At 41.8% G+C, this 6,000-nt stretch overlaps 1 protein-coding gene across 1 annotated transcript in view; it reads right to left on the reverse strand.

The window, feature by feature from the left end:
- The window catches only part of PCSK2 (proprotein convertase subtilisin/kexin type 2), a 270,666-nt gene that overhangs the window by 139,942 nt on the left and 124,724 nt on the right, over positions 1-6,000 (reverse strand). The window lies entirely within an intron of this gene.

The raw sequence follows: 6,000 nt of genomic DNA on the forward strand, positions 1-6,000 counted from the left end.
GTCTCCTTTCCTTTAACGAGCTCTGACGGAGGTTTGATTTTTGGATTGGAGCAATAGACTAAAGAGTTAAAGAAGAGCAAAGATTCACTTCATCTGTTCTTCCTTCCTAAAGGGCATCTATTTTTCATCTTCCTCAAAGGTTAGCCCCTTTGTCAACAGCGATACCTTGCCAATTCCTTCCTCCTCTTGGTATTTCATTAGTTGCCAATGGAGCAATCCCAGGTTGACAGGGTGGCAAAGAAAATGTGTGTTGAAATTGCACTTGGCATATGTCAGAAATAATCAGGGGCTGGTGACTGTATCCCCCTCACCAGGCAACTAGAGTGTAATTCATACGTCAAGCCAAGCAGCCCACGAATGACAAAACACCAACAAGGAAAAAAGGTAAGAGCAATTGATTCCTAACACACTTCGGCTTATGCATAGAGCACCCAGCAATAGGGTGTTAACAAGACTCAGCACAGCGATGCAGCACAAACAAAGAAAATAGAACATGGACTTCGCAATAGTGTTCTTGGAAGGTATAGGACCAACATGCGCTTAGATCTGCCCTTCTGACAAATACAGGGAGGAAACAGTTTTCATTCTGCAGGATCTTAGTTTTCTTGGTGGCTTAAAACAACACAAATGCATTCTCTTATGGTGCTGGAGGTCAGGAATCTAAAAGCAAGGTGTCCACAGGGTTGCACTCTTCCAGGGGCTCCATTTTCTTGTCTTTTCTGTATTCCACAGGCTGCCTGCATTTCTTGGCTCATGGCCTTCTTCCTCTGGCTTCAAAGTCTGCAACAGCGGGTCACAAACTCTTCTCCATGGTGTTACTCTGACCTCCTCTGCTGCTGCCCTGCTAGGAAAACTCTGTGATGACATTGGACCCACCCTGATAATCCGGGATACTCTCCCTACCTTAAAGTCAGCTGTTTGCCACTTTACGCCTTGACATGTGCTCATGATATACTTGAAGCTTCTAGAGATTAGGACATGGACATCTTTGAGGGCCATTGTTCTCCCTACTGCATGGAGCAAGGCAGCTAATAGTCATGCTAGAATATGGGGTTGATGATTGATTAATTGTCCAATGAAAATATCTCTGCAGGGATGAAGGAATTTGATGGACATACAAAGTACCCAGTGAAGGCCCACTACCATGAAGAGTCAGGCCGCCAGTCTAACCAGTGTTAGAAATAGAAGGATCTGCTACCAAGCACTAAGTCAGTGAAGCTGTAGAGATAACATGTTCTGTGGTCCGTCTATGTGATGTCCTGGAAACAAGATAAACTTCTGGTGAAAAATCTGATATTGACCATCCTCAGGCTCTGCCTCATTGTGCACATTTTAGTTCAGAAAAAAAGGTCTCTATGAACCACTGAGAAAGCTGTTGTGTATCCCTCTCCCACACTTCACCTCAGCTGTCCCCAGCCAATACTTCTTTTCCATTTTTGCTGAGACACTTCCATTCCCTAAATACACAATTGGCAGAAGGGTGGTGGCTTGTTTCATTGTGGGAGCCGTAAATCACAAGAGGAGGAGTGCCATTTGTGTAAGTAGAAGCAGAAAGAACTCTGGCGGTGGTATATCCAGCAGGTGGCAGTTTTTAGCCACTTCATTTGTTCAGAGTATCAGAGAAAAATATGTAGCGGGAGTGGGGAGAGTTCATCTTAATGCTGCGCGTCTTTGCCACACTGGGAACTTGGTAAAGAACTGTGCGCTTCCAGCTCTGTATCTGAGAAAGCAGTTAAAGTAATAGGCAGAACCAAGGACACAACCCAAAAGTGAGTCAGGAGATCAACAATTTGAGTTCCACCTACTGTTGCTGCAATCACGAATTATCCCAAGACATGGTAGCTTGAAGCAACACTTCAGGATGCTTACAGATCCTGTGGGTCAGGAATTCAAAGATATGGTTTGTCTCTGCAACATTATTTCTGGGGCCTCCATGTGAAAGACTCAATGGCCGGGTGTGACTCAAGAGCTGGGGACTACATAAGATGTAAAGATTATCATTACAGAGTTAGGAGCTTGGGATAGATCTGGCCAAAAGAACAACGTTGTTTCATCAGCCCTATACATGGGTACCTTGCCCATTTCTTCTCCTCAACCAGAGAATGATAGGCAGGACAGAGGTTCCAATAGGCAAATGGCTTTTGTTCTCCCAGTGGCCAAGTTTTAGTCTTCTCTTTAGCAATGAGCACCATGCCTTTCTGTAGAATGCAACAGTGCTTTAGCCCAGACTTCAAGGCACCAGCGTATCCTTAGCCCATCTGTCTAGCTTACATCTGCCTTCTACCCACGATCCTGCCAGGTTAGTCTCCTTATAGACCCTCATGGGTGCCCATAGTGCCTCCTGCCCAGGGCACTTACACTCAAATCTTAATGTTTTTGTGTCAAAATATTGATGTACAACTGTTGGTGGGAATGTACACTGGTGCAGCCACTATGGAAAACAGTAGTGGGAGCATTCTTCCAAAATTAAACATAGAACTAACATAATGATCCAGCAATTCTGTTTCTAGGTTTATATCCGGAGGAAATGAAGAGACCAGCCTGAAAAGATGTCTGCATACCCATGTCCTTAACAGCATTATTCGCAATAGCCAAGACACAGAAACAACCTAAGTGTCCATCAACGGATGAGTGGATAAAAAAGTTGTGGCATGTAGACATATACAATACAATGATACATTATTCTGTCATGAAAAACACAAGGAAGGGGCGCCTGGGTGACTCAGTGGGTTAAGCCTCTGCCTTTGGCTCAGGTCATGATCTCAGGATCCTGGGATTGAACCCCGCATCAGGCTTTCTGCTCAGCAGGGAGCCTACTTCCCCCTCTCTTTGCCTGCCTCTCTGCCTACTTGTGACTCTCTCTCTCTCTCTGTCAAATAAGTAAAATCTTTAAAAAAAAACCACAAGGAAACCTGCCATTTGTGGCAACAGGGATGGATCTCAAGGGCATTACACCAAGTGCAGTAAGTCCAACAGAGAAAGAGAAATAGTATGATCTTAATTATATGTGGCATCTTTAAAAGAAAAAAAAAAAAAAAAGACACAGAAGAAATCAGATTTGTAGTTTCCAGAGGTGGTGGTGAGTGGGGAGAGGGAGAATCAGAGGAAAATACAAACTTTCAGTTATAAGTACTGGGGATGTAACATACAACATATAATATACCAGTTAACACTGGTATAGGTATAAGGAAGAGTTCTTAAAAGAGTAAATCTAAGAGTTCTTAACACAAGGGAAAATTTATTATTTTTTTTTCCTGAAAATTTTTTTCTCTTTTTCTTTTTATTGTATCTCTATGAGAAGATGGATGCTAACTAATTTATTATGGTCATTATTTCACAATGTGCGAAAGTCAAACCATCATGCTATATACTGTAAACTTACACAGCACCATAGGTCTGTTATATCTCTGGGGAAAATATCAAAGCATAAACCACAGCCCACACCCTCCCCATTCTTGATTATCTGCTATGTTTTCTGAGAACAGCCAACATCATTTTTGCAAATAGAGCTGTGGATACGTGAGAGTACTATTATCATTTCTATCCCCACCTCTCCTAAATATGGACAGCATACCATTATGCCCTGATGGGGTCTGATTTCTATTTGTTTTTTTTTTTTTTTCCCCCACTTCTGAACATGAATTGGCTCACTCCACAGTTACATAAGCAAGGGAGAGTGACCAGGTTGTTTATGCCAAGTCAGCATTTTAAAAAGCTATGTCATGTTTTATTTCACACTATACAATTTGGTCACTGTTACACAACTAATTTTTGAAATCTGAAAAATGCTATATAGCCCCAAGGAAACTTCTAGAGGAGAGTCTTACTATTTTAATTGTTGAATAGATCTCCCTAAAAATATGTGATATTTGTGACAAAAAATTACATGGTTTGTCTTGATGCACCCAGCAAAATCATTTCAAAAGCAAAATGCTTTGTGAATGTTCTTACAGTCCTTCTGGGAATTATATCTTGAATTTTAAGGGGGGGGGGCAATTTGCTAGAAGTTCTGTTGTCAATTTGGACTAACTTGGACTCACCGGAGTCTTAAGACTTTTATTTTGAATCGCAGCACAGTCTCTTAATCTTTCTGAAAGTGAAGTGATTTGTTTTGCCTTCCTGAGAGCATACAAAGCTGCTTGAAGGTACAATTCCTGTCCCCCTTTGTTTCTCAGTTCCCAGAACTCAGTAGGTATTTCTTTGATTTTTAAGATGAGATTACTCATTTTTTAAAAAAGATTTTATTTATTGAGAGAGAGAGAGAGAGAATGAGCAAAAGTTGGTAGCCAAACGCGAGACTCTATCCCATGCGGGGCTGATCCCTTGACTCTGGGGTCATGATTGAGCTGAAGGCAAACACTTAACCATCTGAGCCACCCAGGTTCCTCTTATTTGATTTTTAAAAAGAAAAAGTGGGTCGAAGAGAATGGGAATCTTCCTTAGGGTTGTTCCTTTCCTGAAATGATCCTGACAGAATAGGTAAAATGGTCACTTTAAAACAAAATCAGCAGGGACAAAATCAAGTTTCTTCTCAGAAGAAAGAACCTGAGTCCGGAGAGACCTCAGGAGTAGAAGTGCCTGAGCTCAGGGACAGGTAGAAATGACTGCCTGCCCCATCTGAAGTTTTCTGTCCCTGAACCCAAGGTTATATATACACAATGGAGACATTTAGACCTAATTTTCCTTTCCCTTCTCTCAGTGCTTTAAGATAACCATACTATTCATCTCAGGGAAAACAAAGGAATTCTGTTGTCATAAAGTAAGATGAATGGTGGCTTCTTCTTTTTGCTTCTTCTAGAGATTGGATAGAGAAGCAAATATTTTTTCTGGTTTGAAATGAAAGCACAGCATCCTGTTCTCATCTGCAGTTGAGGATAAAATGAACTTCTTCAAACTAAGTGCTGAGACTGTGCTCCAAAAACAGAGCTTGGCAGACCTGCCTTATTATGGTCTTTTCCTTAAGAACACCACAAAAACCTAAAACCAAGCCCAAGAATGCTCATGGTTTCATCTCCTTCTGCTGAAAGCAACAACCCACTGAAATTTAGAAAATATGACAAGATCATTAGAAAGTATCATTCTTTGGAGACTATCCTTTGTTGTTCCTTGAGGCAAATTCTCTGGAAATGCATATTGGGAATGTAGCCAACCAAAATCTTCACGTCCTCTCTACCCCTCGTCATTGGTTTCTTTCCAGTGAAGTTGAGTTTGCAGGTGACTTCCAATCTGCCTCTATTTGACTGTCAGAGGGAACCACTGCCATTTTTTTTTCTGAGTGGAGTTAAACCTATCTCAGTTTCCCTGGTTGCCAATAACAATCTAGTGTTGATGGGTGGATTCTAGAATGTTCTTTGTTTTAAAGAAATTTGTGTTTGTCACTACTAAGACAGACTAAGATGGGTCTTAGTATAAGCAATTTTGCACTTGGACATCTGGGATGAACACCCTATCCTCTGAAATGCACAGCCCCATCTGTTATTAGCACCACCCACCTGAATCTTCAGTCGGCTCCCCTCAGACAGGGCTAGAGCTTAATCTCCATGGATTGGTTGGAAGTATTTTCCATAATGCTACTTTGTACCCTCTGGGTGAGCTGTATTATGAATTGGTGGATAAGGAAGTATGAACAATGTTGTGCACTTTCCAGTGTAAAGCCAGATGTGGATGTGGGGCATGGACCTGAAGCTTAACCAGCTTCATGTTCAGAAAACCATAACTGCCTTTGTTGCTCCTCCCTGGATCTATTTCTACATGGTCTGCCATTTGCCTGATGTTTGCTCAGCACCTGGTAAGCAAAGAGCTTTCAAAAGTGGTAGAACAGAAAATCAATATCCCTGACAGAAAATCAATATCCCTGCCCATTTAGTCAGCCTCTCACCATTCAGTGACATTCACACAGCACTGGGGAGCAAAGCAGGAGATCAATGCATCTGAGAGACATGGAGAAGGCATTCGCTTAATTCATGGGAGCAATCGATGGCATTCAACTAGTTGCTAGCC

The sequence above is a fragment of the Mustela nivalis genome, assembly GCF_964662115.1.
Source record: "Mustela nivalis genome assembly, chromosome: 8".
Taxonomy (NCBI): Eukaryota; Metazoa; Chordata; class Mammalia; order Carnivora; family Mustelidae; genus Mustela; species Mustela nivalis.